The following is a 19,754-nucleotide window of genomic DNA, read 5'->3' as shown; positions in this document are numbered from 1 at the left end:
CGTAGGCATTGAATGATTTGTCTAGTATAACACTGAATGACTCAAGCATGTAGTTTTTCCCACTTCCTACAGGAGACTATTCGAGCCTATTAGGAATGCTAGGACATTCTTCCTAGTGCCAAACTAAACTCATTCAAGTTTCCTCTAAATAAAAATTATCCTTCTCAAAATTTACAATCTTGAAATAACCATCCAGAAGTGTTGATAAAAAGGAAGAAGTGAAACACTAACCTCTATGGGTAAGGTACCAACTATACCTTACTTCTCAGAGCAGGTTATGTGCTGTGATGAGAATCAGACTCATGTGTGGTTAGGGCTGCAAAAAAACCATGGAGGTGAAGTCAACAGAACTCACCATGAAGTTTGCATCCTGCCTGTACTTGGATCTCCAAGGAGAGTGCTGTCTTAATAACCAACTGGCCAATCTTCTCTGAATGGGAATTTAGCAGCCAGTCAGGCACAAACCAGGAGCAGATCGTCAGAGAAGAGAGTCCCACAAACAAGTAAGTACACTTTATTTCCTAAGGAGATGAGTCCCATCAAGTTGCCTAGATGAGTCCCATCAAGTTGCCTATTAATAGAAGTCATGCTCTTATTCAGCAAGTAGTCCCATTTAAATCATTTGAACTACTTTTGAATTAACATACTAGTGAAGCTATGGCCATAGATAAGTACATAAAATCCAGTTAGTGTGTGGCTTGGCTGCTGCTTCTAGCTAATGAGATTCCTCAGCAGGATTTTCTTTTTAAATCTAAAATAAAGTCAGACAAATTAAAACAGATAGCCATGTTATACAGTGCTTATTTTGTGCTGAGTTATATATATATTTTCAATAATTTGGTTTCCAGGTTTATTTACTGCTACATCCCTTTATTCACTGCAGTTGCTCTCTAGATACCTGGAATGAAAGCGAACATCTCCTCCTCAGTTCATACATTCTCACAATATTCAGTGTGGTTGTGGTTTTAAAATAATAAAGGCCCTTTGGCCAGATTTTCAAAGGCATTTAGGTGGCTAGTGGGATTTTCAAATGCACTTAAGCGGGTTAGGCTCTTAATGAGATCAGTTGGAGTTAGGCACCTAACCTGCTTAAGCATTTTTGAAAATCCCACTAGGCACCAATATAGATCTATAGGTGCCTAAATACCTCAGAAAATCTGTCCCCTTAAGGTCAAAAAGTCCTTAGTGGACTTGGTAAAAGGGAGTTAATCCCAATTTCTGAAAGTCTAGTTTGAGATTTCCATTCTTCTTTTGCAAAGTAGAATTTAACATAACTAACTACCAGTGTGACTTAATTGGAATGACAAAACATAGTACACCATCTCACTTTCAATATAAATCTTACTCTCTATCTTTATGTCATTATTATAGTTTCCTTTCCTTTTCCCTTTGTGACACGAATCATTTTTAAAAATCTGTTCAAGCACTTCAAGCTTGTGATATGTGCTTTTTATTCAAAATCTACCTACCTACCCACCCAACCTTCATTTATGGTGGTGTTCCCAGTGGAAATTTTACAAATGAACATGACTGTCAATGTTACATTTTTTCCCACTTCCAAAACTTCTAATTGGTTGAAAGAAGTAAACAAAAGTGATTCCTTTACAAATGTATAAGATACAGTTTTTGGTTTGTATTTGCATTAACTACTGAGCTAAATAACACTGTTGTTGACCAGAAGGGAGCACATGGTGGCTTGGCAAAAGTGACAAGTTTTTGACTTAATTCAGTTTTTGCCCATTTGAAAATAGGCAACCTTAATATAATCCATAAATTACAGCATTAAATGTTAAACAATACTAACACTGAACAGTCTAATTTCCTCACAAAATGCAGAGAGAGTGTCCCTCATTGTTAAGGAGTTATGAGGATACAGGTTTTTTAAAATTATTTACATGCACATAAGTCACTCTTTTTTATTCTTATTGAGCCAGATCCAAAACACACCGAAGTCAGTGGGAATCCTTGGATCAGGCCCTAAAACAAGTTAAAAATACATTCTACTGTATATGCATTTATACTAGGTTTTATTGCACAGAGACCAAATAAATACAGTTTCAACCAGTAGATCTCATGAGAAACCCCATAATCCATAAGGCACTAGCTAGGAACTGTGACCCAAAGAACCACTCAATGCCAATGGTAAAGAAGGTTACAAGAACATCCTGATCCTAGTATGTACATTCTGGTTCACCAAAGTATGTCATGTACGATCTTAAATGAAAGCCACCCTTAAATGGACCACCCTGATCATTAATATTATTGTGAAATGTATGTACAGATTATATGTAAAAAGATATGTATATATAGTGAAAATAAGTTCCTAAAGTCTAAATCAATGCAGAGTTAACAAACTGGTTTCTGCCAGACAAAGGATATATATTCACCTATCTCCGTTCACATGTAAATTAAGTATTGTAAATGAACACAGTGAAAGCCCCATTTACATACAAAATCAACACGGGGGTGGGAAGTCAAAAGGGAAACCAGACACAGGATACTGAATCACATGGGGTTGTCCTGTCCCAGACAATGAACTCTAGGGAATATGAGGAGAAGGCAAAAAGACATTCCTTTATCCTGCACCTAGGAAGGAATGACATTAATGAAAACAGGATCCCAACCAGCCTTGTTTGGAAATACTGCAGAAGGACATTTGGGGTGAGATAAACTACTTTAGACAGAAGGTTCAGCCTGTTAAGTCTAGAAAACGTGTATTGATTTTGTTTTATATATAACCCTTTTGTTTCTATTGTCCTTACTCACTATCTCTTAAATCTTAATCTTTGATAATAAACATAGTGTTGTTTTCACTATAAACATATCTCAGTGCTGGGCTATTGTACAAGGAGCTGATTCTGAGTTGAATCATACAAGCTGGTATGTATACTGTTCCTTTGGGGACAGCATACTGGGAATTACTGTGAGTGTTCAGTAGATAAGTGCTGAACACTACAAGGGGCACTTCAAAGGGGCTTGGGATGGGGTGCAACTATTGTTAACCTTCAAGGCAAAGAAAGGCCTGGCATAGCCCAGAGGAGATTGTTTGGGTGGCTAACAGACTGGAGGGGTCAGGGAACTGACACCCAATTAAGCATCAGCAAGTCTCTCTCTCTCTCTCTTGCTGTAGGCAGGAGGGTAAGAAGGTGACTCACAGACCTGGGCATCCCAAGAACCATCCCAGGGACCCTTCTGGGATTTGCTTTGAAACACACACTAGGGATGAAAAGCCCCATAATCATTACCACATGGTAAGCAAAGATGTTCTTTACCAACCTATCACACTAAGGTTTATAAGGCATCAATCCTTTGTCCATGAAGAATTCATCTGATGGGCAGGGGGGAAATGGATGTATTGTGTCCCGCAAATACCATTGTAGGAACAGGAACCTCATACTTTGCCATTTCTAAAAGACTTTGGTTTCAGGGTAGGTGTCACGTATCACCTCCTGAAGCCTTAGGGAAAGGCAGAAGGGACAAAGTGTCCTAAAATAGGGGAAGGGTACTGGCTCTCTGAAGATACCAAATGAAAGTTGAGGGGAGCCCAATGTACTAGAGTTTTGAGCATCCCTGGGAGATCTTCCTATTTTTTTCTTTGCTCTGCCTCTTCATCTTTTTTTCCTTATCACGATTTCACATGTCACAGTTTGTGATCACTCAAAGAAATAATGGCCTCCATGCATTATTCTGTTATTCCAAGAGAAATGGAGCCCCAGAAGTTTAGTATCTCTTATTCATAAATATTTACAGTCTTGAACAAGGATACTGATGATTAAAGCAGCACATTTACACTTCATAGGTGTAGTTGACCTTTGAAACTCCAGCAATATTCTGTTTCCATTAATTGCTTGGTTTCTGTCTTTTAACTTCACCCCAAATACATGGAAAATCTTTTCTCTTAAGACTGTCATTCAATTAGTACTCTAGTCATGTGGCCCATGAGACAACTAAAACTAAATCAATGCAGTAGACGTGTGTCTTTCAGCTAGTCCCTTCTCACTATCACATATTAAAAGGCAAACTGTCTGTGAAATGATGAGTGGCTTTTGTCTACTCACATACCTCTCCAAAGCACCTTTTCATAATTCTGTAGTGAGTCTATCTGCAATAGCTGTTGAATGAATGAATCCCACTTTAGTTATTTTATTTAAACAAGGGGTGAAAATCCTACCCTCACAGAAGTCAACAGGAATCTTTCCATTAATTTCAATGGGCTTTGGATCAGGCCCATTGTGCATAAATGTTTGCATGATCAAGACCTTAGGGCAAGGTGATATATTGCATATTTATTTATGATTAGAGCTGGTTGAGCAACAACAAAAAATTCAACTAATAATTTATTAGCCAAATATCATTATTTATTGAATAATTTATTCAACTAATAGTATTTCTCTAGCAATACAGCTAGTCATCTAATGCAAAAAAAGTCAAATATATTCATTGAACAATGGCAGCGTTCTGCAAATATACATTTGACCAACTATATTGCAACGACCAAAGTCATCCACGATGTAACTTCAGTGAAGTAAATGGGATTTTAACAAAGGTGAATTTGGCACTATGTGTTTTTCATGTTTTGTTTTGTTTTTAAAAAGTGAAAACAAGTGTTTATAGGAAACAAATATTTGAATGAAGCCACAGAAGAATATGATAATATACTGCAGTTCAGATTATTTTGAATGCCTAATTTTAACTACCTCAAAAGAGAAAAAAAGTTTAATGGTTTTTGAGACTAAGTAAATAGAGAAAAACACCAGTTCTGTATTTTCTATCTTATTAAGCCTTATTCCTAAATTTAAACCAAAATGTAGGCTGCACACTGTATATCCAAAGCCAACAAATTCTCAAAGGCAGCAGGTAATGAGGGGTTTCCATCTAGGTCTCCTACTGTTTGCAATTTGTTAAAGTGCACTAAAAACAGATGCCATCAAACATGAGGATGCACATCTGATTTTAATGGTTGTTTAAAAATAATGAACTATCTAATAGGGATCTTTTTCTTTCTAAATGTTCACACAGTGGCTTAAATCACTGCAGGACTGTTAGGCAACTCTATTATATATCCTACTATTAACAATGATAGGAACAAAATTAATGTCACTGTAGAATATATTGTTAAAATTATTTAAAACCTCTCATGGGGAACACTGATCTAGAGAAAAAAATATTTGTAGCAATTAGAATTCTGAGGCTGATTAAACTGGTATGAACCAATCTACCTACATGATTAGTATTCTTCTAATGATTCTGTGGCAGCAGAAAGCTTAGGTTTGGTATACATTTGAAATAGGCCTTGGTTTATAAAGTTGACAAAGGTGGGCCACATTTAGACTTTTGGTGAATTTTATGTGATACTGAAGAGAGATGAGGGTCAAACATTTCCATGCCATTGGTTGATACAATGAAAGAGTACCCGAGTGAAGCAGGGCTTTCAAATCCCTTGAATCCCACTTATGTTACTTTTTCCTTAAACTCTTTACTGTTCTGAAAAATCCTGATTTAATAAACTGAAGAGTAATAGTGTGTTTATTTTTTAATGATTAAACCATAACCATTATATTCATTTTGTACTGTACTCATGACTGGATTATGTAGTTATAAGATAATAGTGCATGGGTGGGTTCCTCAGGAACTGAGGAAAGTCTCTTCTCAGACCCAAATAAATATACCTGGGCATGATTTGGGACACCTAAAAGCTTGAAAGCCTTCCTGTATCAAAGTTCTTTAAAGCCCCAGACCTTGGGCTAGTTCCAAAGTTGGTGCATATTGTCACAACTCCAACAGCTCCAATAAAGTTATGCAATAATAGAAACAGGATGAAATGTATTAGTTCAAAGTGCAAGGTCATGGACTTAAGGACTAACAACAACATTTTTTTGCTATAAGCTGGGGACGTATCAATTGGAAGTGACAGAGGAGGAAAAAGACCTGGGTGTGTTGCTTGATCACAGGATGACTATGAGCTTGCAGTGTGATGCGCCCGCGAAAAAGTCCTAGGATGCATTAGATGAGGTATTTGTAGTAGAGATAAGGATGTGTAAGTACTATTATATAAGGCACTGGTGAGAGTTCATCTGAAATAGTATGTGCAGTTCTGGTGTCCCATGTTTAAGAAAGATTAATTCAAAGTGGAAGAGGTGCAGAGAAGGGCTATTAGGATGATCAGAGAAATGGGAAACCTACCTTATGAGAGGAGACTCAAGGAGCTTGGCTTATTTAGCCTAACCAAATGAAGGCTGAGGAAAGATATGATTGCTCTCGATAAATACATCAGAGGGATAAATACCAGGGAGGGAGAGGAGTTATTTAAGTTAAGTTGACATAAGAAATGTTGACATAAGAAATGGATATAAACTGGCCATTGACAAGGTGTCTGGGTGGTTGGTCTTGCAAATATGCTCAGGCTCTAACTGATCACCATATTTGAGGTCGGGAAGGAATTTTTCCTCAGAACAGATTGGCAGAAATCCTGGGTTTTTTTCGCTTTCCTCTGTAGCATGGGACATGCATTACCTGAATGTTCAAACTAGAGTAAATGGTGGATTCTTTGTAACTTAGGTCTTTAAATCATGATTTGAGGACTTCAGTAACTCAGCCAGAGGTTAGGGATCTGTTACAGTAGTGGGTGGGGGAGGTCCTGTGGCCTCAATGTACAGGAGGTCAGACTCAATGATCATGATAGTCCCTTCTGGCCTTAAAGTCTATGAAATGTCCAAATTTCAGACTAGAGCTGGTCAAGAAATGCTCTTTGTTCCCAAGAAAACAAACTTAATTAAAATCGAAAAGTTTTTGACTTCATCAAAAAAATTTCCAGGTTTTCATTTTGCCATTTTTTGTAGTTGCTGAAAAAATGAATTTTTTTTTTTTTTGGTTTTTCAGTGAAAACCTGAACACTTTTATTGAACACATATTTCCCATAGAAATTTCATTGTGACAAATTTTCATTAAAAAACATTCTGAATGAAACATTTTGAACAGTTGTACTTCAGAGGCTCATGTTTCCTGTTGAATCACTAATATGGTCCCTTGTTCTTAGAGAATACACTTGGAATGAATGCTCAAGGCTCCAGGACCTAAACACTTTGTGTCCTCCTGACCCTGTTTCCTCCCTATGTACAACCAGATGCGAGCTTTCTGGATGACGGGGTCTTTCTGGGGAAATATTTGAAGTGACTGACATAGCTGGCACTATCTGGGAGCTTTCTATTCTGGGCTACCGTATGTTGATCCTCTCCAGTAGAGCCTGTCAGGAATTTTTCCACAAAGTGTTTTTCTGACAAAAAATGCCAATTCATCAAAACCAAAACTATTCATGGGAAGGTGTTGTGTGACATAGTGTGGGGAGTGAACACTTACTGAGGTCCTGGGAAGGTGGGTGGGCGCAAGCCTGCCCAAGCTGAAGGCCCCTCCCCCCAGCCTAAGGGGAGGAGCTACTGAACCCAGAGCTCATAGGATTACGGGGGACAACAAATGAAAAACAGGATCAGAAGTGAGGGTCACAGATTCAAACGAAGGGATCTAGAAGGGGACACCAAACAGAGAACCACGGACAGTGCACGCCACTCCTCAAAGGTGTCTAGAGAGCCAGTGGATGAGGCCCAGAGGAACTCTGCTTGGATAAATTAACCAAGAGAGGAGTGGAAATAGGCCCCACAGTTGCACAGCACCTCCCCATCCAGCTTCCTCATCCTGGTTTTTTAGATGGCCATAGTCTCCCTCCCTAATGGATGGGGAGAGAGCTGTAACCGCCCCCTGATGGGCACAGCCAGGACACCAGCAACTGCCCTGTCGGAAGCAGAGGGGCAGGACAGGAACAAGAAATATAAAAGGCCAGTCCTCCAGCTCAGGTGGAGGAAAGCTGCTGGAGAAGCAGGACATCTCTCCTCCACCGCTGGAGCTCGGACCTGACAGATGCTGCTACAGCACCAGAGACCCAGAGGGATTGTCAGAGCTGCCAGGCACTGGGGACACCAAGGAGCTGTTGGGGCTGCCACTAGCCATTTACCCCAGTGAGACAAACGACGACCCTGGAACCCCGCTGAATGGGAGTGTAGGAAGGAGCCCAGGGAAGCTGAATAAGGTTTTATCTGCATTACTGACTGCAAACCGGCCAGTGTGTTGTAGCTGGATTCCCCACTGACCCAGTGGCAGACCACTCTGCCACTGTTAGGGCCCAGGCTGGGACGCAGTGGAGTCAGATGGGCCTAATCCCTGTCCCTCGGTCACTGGGGGGTGGTAGCCTCCCCACCTTTAAGCCAAGAGGCCTGCATTGGTCTGTCATCCACCTGAGCTAGGATGCCAGACAGTTTTGCTGTCTGCCCTTCCAGAAAGCCAATCCCTCTAGACTGCTGTGTTGCTCTGCCTGCGGGCAGGCCAGAGCCCTTAATTCTTGGCTGCCCCACCCTGGCTGAGGACCAGGGCTCACAGACTCAACTGGAGCTCGGCCTGGATTGCAGGCTCAGGCCTACTAACTGTAGGCTAATTCCCCCCTGAACTGAGTTGCTCCAGAGGCATTGTAGTGAGGGGACATGGTCTCCCTCCCTGACAGACAGGGAGAGCACCAAGACCACCTTACAGCCACCCTTGCCAACACCAGGATGAGGTTGATGAGGAGATCTTGCTACTTTATGGGGCCCTGGAGAGGGTGTGTATAAACCAGGAGGTGTGGGGGCAAGTGCTGGCAGCCAAGTAGCCTATCAGTCCAAGTCTGACAAAGAGGCCCAGGAAGGAAGTGCCAAGAGGAGCGAGACAGGGGAATAGGGCTAGTTGAGCCTGGTCACATACAGAGGCCTCAGGGAAAGGAGACCTCTGTTCCCCTCAGTCCCAATGAAAGGGCAAAAAGCACAGAAGACATTATAAATGGATGGTTAACTGGGAACTGTAGTAGGGTGACCACACAGAAAGAGTGAAAAATCAGGATGGGGGGCAGGGGTAATAGGAGCCTATATAAGGAAAAGGTCCCAAATATTGGGACTGCCGCTATAAAATCGGGACATCGGGTCACCCTACACTGTAGTGATAATAAATATGACATAGTGAATGCACAACTAGTGGAGTCTATACAGGTTCTGCAGGGCAAGAAGAGAGGAGCAAAGTTGCACCCCCATCAGAGGTTCGTTTAGACAAATTTCACAATTTGAAACAGGAAAAAATCTGAAAATTCTCATGGGTTGGGAAAACTGTTTTCTGCCGAGCCAGACTCTTCAGTGACAATACAGTTGTGGTGCTTGTCGGTATGCATGAGGGATGGCATCGCACTAGCATAAGCTATTGGCTTCATCTTCTGGCCAGAAACTCCCTTGTACTTCCTGGGAACAATCAAGCTATCTATCTTCAAGGGAAAGACAGTTCATCAGGATTGGGTCTAGCACAGACCCCTAGCCAGGACAGTGTAGACTGAATTCATATATAGTCACCTGACAAATGCTCCAATCCATAAATAAAAGTCAAGTTTCATCTAAGATGATGCAGTGATTCCTCCCCCCTTCTCCCCCCAATATTATCTTATTTTTCTGCATTGCTGCATGTTCATGCAATTACAGATGTTTGGATTTCTGGATCTGATCCAATTAACCTCTCTTATTTAGTAATCCGATGACTGAACCACTTTATTTAATATTATAAATATAAAATGAAGCACAAAATCCTGTTATCACTGTAAAAATAACATCGCAACCCTCATTAGGTTAAATTTCCTCCAGATGAATTTACTCATCTTAAACTGTATGCTTAGTTTCAATCACGTTAAACAAGGATCTCTTTACAATTACATGAGGTGGCCCAAATGGCTAACACAAATGATAGATGGATTTTTTTTAAGGTAGATGAGATGAAGGAATTTTAGTCTTCCAAGAAAAGTGGGAACATGTCTCCTCACAGCAAGTACCATAGGTATTTAAAAACAAATATGTTACTATTTATTACTGTGCTACCCAATCAGCTTTCCCTTTGTGACTGTAGCTGACAACTAGGTGAAATTAGCATTGCAGCTTTGGGGAGGGAAACAAAAATTGCATCAGGAGTAGTAACCTATGTTAGACCTCAGTTATATGATCTCTCGTCCACTTACCAAGCCACTCTACAACACTTGGTAGTTGGAAGCTGTGAAAAAGAATGCATACTGAAAATGTATTCTGCCTGATTTCTTGTTGAATCAGCCAGCTGGGTGTGGAGGTAAACTAATTTCCACTATCTTGTGCAGGTTTAGATGTCAGAGAAGCCAGAAAACACATAATATTGAATTAGAGCGATTGGCCGTCAACCTTTTTAGTGCTATTTGAATAGTGTTTAACGAAGATGATCACCACTAGTGACAATATGACAGTTTTCTTCTCCACAAAAGATGGAATAGGAAATGATTTCAGAGATATTGTACATCACATTTTCAAAGCTAGTGACCTCGGGCCACAAAAGTTCTAAACAATAGCAAAGCAGATCTTTATTAAATTAGATCATATACATTGTTTTCTTTAGCAAGTCACTAATTTATGTGATTATTTTGCTGGCATATGGCTTAAACTGTATGCTTAGTTTCAACCACTTTGGCAACATATATTCCCTAAAACACTTAAGGGTAAATATTCAGAGAACTGTACCAGGTTTAGCCATGCAACTCTTAATAACGTTAATGGGAGCCGCACAGATAAATCCCCAAAGCATCATAATAAATATTTAGCCCTGAAGCGGAACCAGGCTTTTGTTTCTTTCTCTCTCTCATGTTATAACTCATCAGTAAATCATTTCTGATCTTGGCCGAACCAGAAAATATTTTTCCATTTCCTGAGGACAATATTTTCCTTTGAAATTCATTATATTTGACTTAATGATTCTGTACATGTACCTACTGTATCCTCACCCTTGAATACTGAAATGGCATGCTTTTAAGAGTCTTTTCAAGTTTACTGGGATTGTTTCACACTAATGAACCAGTACAGATACTGCACATAGATGCACTGCAAAGGCAATCATTGTCAATGACAAGCCCATATTTGTTAGACCTGCTGTAGCATGTTTTGTACTAATAAAACCTTCAGCCCTTTAAAGCCCGTGACATATTCCAGAGATACAAATTAATTAAAAAAATATAAACTTTCAATATAAATCAATTATTAATTCATTTTGTCAACAAATGTCAGTTTAGAATTTCATTACCCTATTATCTTATTAGGACTCTCATGCTTTTGTTCTTTTTTAACCTCCTAAGGCTAGAGGCCCCTGTATTCCAAAAATAGAAAATGACCAAGCTTGGAGAGTAGGCAAAACTAGATATCTACATCAGCCTGAGAAAAGGCAAAGATGCTGAGACAAATGCAGAAAGATCTAAGTGAAATGGGACACTGGACAGAGTGAAAAGCTCAGACAGCTGACTAACAAACTAGAGAAAAGTAACATGGCATACTCCTCAGAGTCCTTCACTTAATTACATATTTAGATAATGTGGGACTGAAATAAGACCATCTGTCCAAAGATTTTTATGGTTCTAAGTTATGAAAAAAATGGACTGAGAAAAAAACATTCTTCGTGCTTTCTTTCAGATGCCAGCATTGGTAGTTTCCTGACATTATTCACAAGGCAATTGCATACCCCTTTGTGCATGCGCGTATATCCATGTGCGCACGCAACTGTTATGTTATGCAACTGTTAAACACCAACTTGAGATAACTTAGTGAATGTTCTGGTTGAAAATTGTTTGTAATCAAAATGGCCAAAGACTTGAGACCCTCTTAACCTGTTAATTTGCTTTTAATATTAGCAAGCATCTTCACCCATAGGCAAAGCACCAGGATCCAAATTGTGCTCTTTGAGCAGCTAAAACTCAAAGAATAGTTACATGCTCATGCTAATTGTTATTCCTTTGTTGATTTCAGCTAGTTATTATTGTAGTATACTTGTCAGTACCATATTACTTAGTATGGAGCTTTATTGAAACATTTCAGAGATACACAGTTGGAGCTGGAGAAAATTTTTCAGACAAATAGTTTATTCACCAAAAAATGCACTTTTGTGTTGACCAAAACTATTCAGGAATTCATGTCAAGGTCAAACAGTTTCAACTGAATTGAAAAAAACAAAACAATTGGGTAATGTAAAAATGAAAGTTTTTGGTTTTAATTCAAAAAATTTCAGTTAGATTTTTCACATATTTGACAACAGCAAAGAAGTCACAAAACAGCTGGAGGAGGAGGTGAAGATGATGCCTCCCTTATCAATTTTAGCACAGTGGCTAGTGCACTCATCTGGGATGTAGGAGAGCTGGATTCAATTCCCCCTCAGCTTCCCTCCTCTTCTTGAAGCTATTTCACGTTTTATAAATAAATTAGAGAGCAGAGCTGAGATGTGCGCTCTGGTTTCCATATCACAGGTAAGTGTCCGAAGTATCAGGCTGCAGAGTCACTCTCATTCTTGTTCTCTGTCCCAAAGACTATCCATTGTCATTCACAGTGGCCGTTCATACTCATTCCTTATGACAGTGAGTAGTCATTGGGCCAAGTTCAAATCCCTATTCACAATGACTATTTAATTAGTTATAAAAAGTGAAACAGCTTCAAGAGGAGAGATTGAGAAAGCCTCATACCAGAATATCTCACAGCCCAGTGGCTAGAGCAACCTTCTGAAATGTGGGAAGCCTAAATTCAAATTCTTTCTCCACACTAGGCAGAGGGGAGACTTTAATCTCGGTCTTCCACATCCCCAATTTAGCACCCTGGTGAAGTCAACAGAACTTTTCTAAAATGGCCTTTTGCTGCATTTAAGTGAATCCTGTCCAAAGCAAGAGTGTGGATTTACAGGGGAGTTCAGAATAAAAAAAAGGTTTCCTAGAAGGAATAGTTTGAAAGTAGATTCAGAAAGCAGTAACGAGCCAGGTCTTCTGCACTACTTTTTGAACATTACACTTTTTTAAATTAAATTCTAAAAATAGATTAATCAGAGTTGTGTCCTTGGTACTTATTTGCCGCAACTCTTATAACAGGTTATCATCCTGACAATGTAATTTATATAACATTTTCTTGAGCAACAAGCAACTGTAGGTTAGCTTTGTAAAGATCTGTGTACACAGAGTGAATACTAATACTATAGTGACCCTGTAGCAATTGTTTGTGTTAAGGGTGAATAGCCATTCTATGTGAAACTCTTTATCTATCAAAACATTCTAAAAAAATTCTTTGTACTCGAAGTTTTTTCAGAATTATTTCTGTTTGTATTGCGGTTGTACTTAGAGCTCCACCCAAGATCAGGGTCTTATTATGTTAGGAACTGTACAAACCAATATTGCTTGATATGGTGTAAATGGTAAGGTGAACAACCCAAATGCAGATAAATAATTTGTCTCTTTTCCTCTCAAATAAGCAGAATTTCTTGTTCCTAAAATCAAAGTTAGTCTTTTAAAATATTATTTTTACTAGATTCAAGCAGTTAGTAAAAAATAATAAATTTGACAAATTCAGCTTCTTATTCTTGTTTCCAAGTTGTCCTGAAACAGATTATAATTTTCTCAAAGTTTATTTTAAATGATTTCTATTGTTAATGCTTTGTCTATAGTTAATTCATGTCCCATTTGCTATGAGTATTTCATAGCAAAATTCCAAATTTGGATTGTGCTGGTTAGTGCTGATTGGACACAAAGGTCACATTGTGCTTTTGATTGGTCGAGCCCAGCTCTTAGAATCAGGTGTCTGGTGACAATACCCATATTTGTATTTTTCAGTATTCACTTTCTGCAAACAAAATTCTCTGTTCTTTCTAGCCCTGAAGGCAATAAATCCTTGAGCTCATTTGCTGGAACATTCACAAAAAGTGAACCCAAAAGAGGAGTTACCACAACGAAAGCAAGTTCTGTGTTTTATTTGGGCTAATATTCACATAAATGTTTTTATGAGTTTGCCTCACTCTCATTTTTATTCGCCTCTCAACTTCCTGGCTTTATTAAGAACCAGAGCGGAACTACCAAAAGAGCCTGTTCTTGGGGATCTGTGACCCAGATGCAAATAAGAAGTAGAAGAATCTCATGAAAGACTGTTTTTCCTGAGCTTTGCAGTTGAATTTTTCGAGGGGGAAAAAGAGGCTTGGATATAAACTTAAGAATAGCATTCATACATTTGGATTCATTTTCACATTTCTAAACTTTTTGAAGTTTATGGATTCCTCATGCACATCCCTTGAATTTGTTGGAAGCAAATCAATATGAATCCTACACAACTAAGTTCAAATAATCATATTAGGCCTCTAATTATAATGTCACTATTAGCATAAATGCTGGAAATGCAAATATATTGTTGGGTTTCTCTTACTCTCTATTGGCCATAACTGTTTTGCAGTTCTGGGTAGGGAGCATTCCTATCAATTTTCCTTATCTTGGGGTAAATTTTGTCATTTCATTGCTGTTCCCTTCCTCCAGAGTTGTTTTACCCTGTCTCTTTACCCTGCTCCTCACAGCAGGGTCCATGTCTTATTTTTTATCAGTGAGTATCAGTAAAACCTACCTGTGGGGATTTTCCTATTGACTACATCAGGAGTTGAATCAGATCCTATAAAATAATTAACTAATAATACCCATTGCCTATTAGAAATAGTCTGTAAAGATTAAAAAAAAAAAGTAACTACCCATATCATGCTTTTAAAATATTGGTTACCAATATGTTCAAAGCATAACAGGATAAATAAGTACTGCACAAAATTAGGAGATATTAAATGTGCAGCACATATGTAAAACTCACAGAAAGGCACTAAAATGTTAATATCTCACTCCCATAATTGTTGCTGTCTGTTGGTTTGCTGATGTTTGGAAACATAGCCCAATGCCTAGAATTTGCAAGCTTTTCCTTTCAAGCAAGAAATCATTGCTTGAATCTTAATCCTAATTGGTACTGTTAATGTAGACAAAGCTGCTGATAATTATGCTCTCAGTAATGCTCAGTGTAATGTGGGTTAATTTTTCTGCCCATAGTTTTTTCTGAAAAAGTATATGCTTGTCAGGGAGGGGGAGACGAAAAATGGTATGCAAATTGTGACTTAAGGACCTTGCTACTCTGCATTACATTTATAAGTAATAGGTTTATAGGCATACATAATAAGCATGTAAATATTGCCACTTCAATTTAGCAAGCCCTCAATTCAGTTGGGAGGAGCTAAGAGCTAATCTGTTGCACTTTTTTTTAAAGTAAGACCTCTTCTGTTCTATGTTATCAGAAACAATTTTTGTTTTTCATTTAGCTTCCTCTGTAGATGCTTAATAGGCTACCCCTAGTAGGAAGGCATCAAACTGAGAAGTCTCACCTGTCTCTTGCAGGTAATCCAAATCACTGACAATCTTTTGATTGCCTAAAACTGTTCTTTATAAATCTGTCACAAAGCAGAACAAGATATTTAAAAGACTATCTGACAACCAAAGTATTTAGTTCAAAAACTAGCATTTTCTAAAGTGTGAATACATTGATCAACTATGCAATTTAATGAATCTGCCATCTTGCATCAGCACTATTCTCTAAATTAAGTCATATTCAGTATAAAAGCCTTATTGTTATTCAGAACACTTCTCAGCTACAGCTGTAGGATTTGATTAAATCAATACGTGCCTAGTAGGAACAGCTTTTTGAGGGAAAGGAGTGAAGATGCAGTACAACACAAGGTGCAGGAGGAAGACAATGCCAGGCTAAATTCCACTAACAAAGTCAGAGTCTGCATTAAATTCTTATTTAGAGTAATTTTGTATGATATTTACCCCTTATTATTCTAAATTTTTATTCAGGATTGTAAAAATTGTTAAACTACAAAAATGGAAGTAGAAGCTAGTTTGAAGTTTATGTGCATACACACCATTCCATACTCTTTTTCTAGCTGTGTTTGCTCATTGCATATTAAAAAATGTGTGGTGATGTCTAAATAAAACAATGGGATACTAAATGTATATGATTCTTAAATAAACTTTGAGCCAGCATTCATTTATGGGAGTAAGGAGTTCATAATTTGGCTTCTTGATATTTGCAGAGGCATAGTGGAGGACATAAAGTGAAGACAATGATGTTGAACCAGGCAATTAAGGCTCTAATTTGGCCTGCAGGAGATATATTACCATTTATGACTCATGTGATGGAAGGAACCCAGCTTAACTCTCAGAATCGAGGTTGAGTTGACGGGGCTGGCAGCTAACAACAGAACCCCATAATATATTCTTATTGCATCCCTATTCAGAATAGATCTGAACTGAATCTGTAATGTTGTAATGGATGAGTAGTGTAATTAAATAACAATGGTCATGGTTATCTTTGATAAATATTCCTGATACCTGAAGTATCATAAAATCATAGAAGATTAGGGTTGGAAGAGACCTCAGGAGGTCATCTATTCCAGCTCCCTGCTCAAAGCAAGACCAAACCCAACCTCATCATCCTAGCCAGGGCTTTGTCAAGCCAGACCTTAAAAACCTCTAAGGATGGAGATTCCACCACCTCCCTAGGTAACCCATTCCAGTGCTTCATCACCCTGTGATGCACTCTATATGATTTTATAAAAGTATGCTGATGAGTGTGAATATAATGTAACTAAAATATGCTTCATGCAAAAGGTCTCTTGTAAGGTATCATTACAAAGCTTATAATCTACTATAATGAGTGTAGTCATCCTATTTGTATAAATGTATCACTCTTGTATCTGAAACTAGAAATATGAAATACAACTCTGAGGGCCTATTGTAGTTATGAAAAGTGTGGGCCATTAATGGTGGTTTGGAATCTTGATGGCTCCCTTCAACCAGGACAATTGACTGTGGATGGCTCTGTTTGCAGGCAGGCCTTCCTGTGAGTCAGGCTGGGAGGAATGAAGGCTTGGGGTCTCACAGGACATGTGATCATGTCACCTGAACTGGAATCCATCTTTAACCTGGCATTTTTCCATTGAGAAGGACGGGTGGGAACCCAGAGGGACAAAGGATTCCTGCCTTATGCAAAAGATATATAAGTGGGTGGAACAGACCAAGAAGGGGCAGCCATTATGAGAAATCCACTAGCTACCACCTGAGCTGAAACAAGGGCTGTACCAGGGGAAAGGATTGTGCCCAGACTAGAAAGGTGTCCGGTCTGTGAAAGAAACTTATTAAAACATCTCTAAGGATGAGATTTTACCTATATTCAGTTTTTATTACTGTACTAGACTTAGACTTGCATGTTCTATTTTATTTTGCTTGGTAATTCACTTTGTTCTGTCTGTTACTACTTGGAACCACTTAAATCCTACTTTCTGTATTTAATAAAATCACTTTTTAATTATTAATTAACCCAGAGTATGTATTAATACCTGGGGGCGGGGCAAGCAGCTGTGCATATCTCTTTATCAGTGTTATAGAGGGTGAACAATTTATGAGTTTACCCTGTATAAGCTTTATACAGGGTAAAACAGATTTATTGGGGGTTTGGACCCCATTGAGAGCTGGCCATCTGAGTGTTAGAGACAGGAACACTTCTTAAGCTGCTTTCAGTTAAGCCTGCAGCTGTTAGGGGATGTGGTTCAGACCTGGATCTGGGTTTGCAGCAGGCCAGCGGGTCTGGCTCAAACCAGGCAGGGCACTGAAGTCCTAAGCTGACAGGGCAGGAAAGCAGGAGCAGAAGTAGTCTTAGTACATCAGGTGGCAGCCCCTAGGGGGTTTCTGTGATCCAACCTGTCACACAGCCTCCTAGTGAAATAGTATTTCATAATATCCAACCAAGACTTCCCCCACTACAACGTGAGACCTCTGCTCCTTGTTCTGTCATCTGCCACCACGGAGAACAGCCTAGCCCCATTTTCTTTGGAAATCCCCTTCAGGAAGTTGAAGGCAGCTATCAAATCCCCCCTCACTCTTCTCTTCTGCAGACCAAATAAGCCCAGTTCCTCAGCCTCTCCTTATAAGTCATGTGCTCCAGCCCCCTAATCATTTTCGTTGCCCTCCGCTGGACTCTCTCCAAGTTGTCCACATCCTTTCTGTAGTGGGGGGCCCAAAACAGGATGCAATGCTCCAGGTGTGGCCTCACCAGTGCTGAACAGAGGGGAATAATCACTTCCCTCAATCTGCTGGCAATGCTCCTACTAATGCAGCCCAATATACCATTAGCCTTCTTGGCAACAAAGGCACTCTGCTGACTCATATCCAGCATTTCATCCACTGTAATCCCCAGGTCCTTTTCTGCAGAACTGCTGCTTAGTGAGTCAGTCTCCAGCCTCTAGCAGTGCATGGGAATCTTCCATCCTAAATGCAGGACTCCCAGGTTAGTGTCATCTGCAAACTTGCTGAGAGTGCAATCCATCCCATCATCCAGATCATTAATGAAAATGTTGAACAAAATTGGCCCCAGGACCAACCCCTGGGGCACTCCGCTTGATACCAGCTGCCAACTAGACACTGAGACACTAGACATTGATCAGTACCTGTTGAGCCCAATGATCTAGCCTGCTTTCTATCCACCTTATAGTCCATTCATCCAATCCATACTTTTTTAACTTGCTGGCAAGAATACTGTGGGAGACCATATCAAAAGATTTGCTAAAGTCAAGGTATATCACATCCACAGCTTTCCCCATATCCACAGAGCCAGTTATCTCATCATAGAAGGCAATCAGGTTGGCCAGGCATGACTTGCCCTTGGTGAATCAATGTTGACTGTTCCTGATCACCTTCCTCTCCTCCAAGTGCTTCAGAATGGATTCCTTGAGGACCTGCTCCATGATTTTTCTGGGGAGTGAGGTGAGACTGACCAGTCTGTAGTTCCCTGGATTCTCCTTCTTCCCTTTTTAAAAGATGGGCATGATATTTGCCTTTTTCCAATTGTCTGGGACCTTCTCTGATAGCCACAAGGTTTCAGAGATAATGGCAATGACTCTGTAATCACAACAGCCAACTCCCTCAGCACCCTTGGATGCATTAGATCCAGCCCTATGGACTTGTGCATGTCCAGCTTTTCTAAATAGTCCTTAACCTGTTCTTATACCAAAGGGCTGCTAACCTCCTCCTCATACTGTACTGCCCAATGCAGCAGTGTGGGAGCTGACCTTGTCTGTGAAGACCAAGGCAAAAAAAGCATTGAGTACTTCAGCTTTTTCCACATCATCTGTCACTAGGTTGCCTTCCCCATTCAGTAAGGGTCCCATACTTTCCCTGACCACCTCCTTGTTGCTAACATACCTGTAGAAAGAAAGTTAGTTGGCAACTTAAGATTTTACTAACAATGAGTTTTGTTCTATTTTGTATTTTCATTAGAATCTTGGTATTCAAAGTGCATATGTGGGGTTTTGTTCGTTTGTTTTTCTCTATTTTTACATTCTTTTTCATGATACAAGTATTTGAATTTTAATCTCCAATACATTTGGTTAAAAGTAGTTTGCAGCACTTCCCTCTTCCACACTTTGAGTGGCTATCCATTCTAGCTTACTAGAAAGTAAGGCTTTCATGGTCATTAAACTTCTCTCAGAAGTCAAAAGGAGATCAAGCTACCTAGAAGCATGGAACTACCTTTTCCTGTATGGCTAGTAGTTATCTGGCAAATTGTTTCAAGGCAGAGAGGGCTGCAATTGAAAAAAAATTAAGAAAAGAGTTGTTCAAAGAACAAATTTATATCAGTGTAACTTGGATACTATCCAACAGTATTTGTTGGGTACATGTTTGGAGGCTCCAAAAGTCAATGTAATTCTAGGAGATAATGAGAATTAATGGATTGGCTGTATCTTATGATCAGGATGAGGTTGCTGAAGGCACAGAATGAAGTTATGAGAAAAAAGGTTATCCATGG

Source organism: Natator depressus, chromosome 4 (assembly GCF_965152275.1).
Source record: "Natator depressus isolate rNatDep1 chromosome 4, rNatDep2.hap1, whole genome shotgun sequence".
Classification (NCBI taxonomy): domain Eukaryota; kingdom Metazoa; phylum Chordata; order Testudines; family Cheloniidae; genus Natator; species Natator depressus.
Note: the sequence above shows the minus strand (reverse complement) of the source record.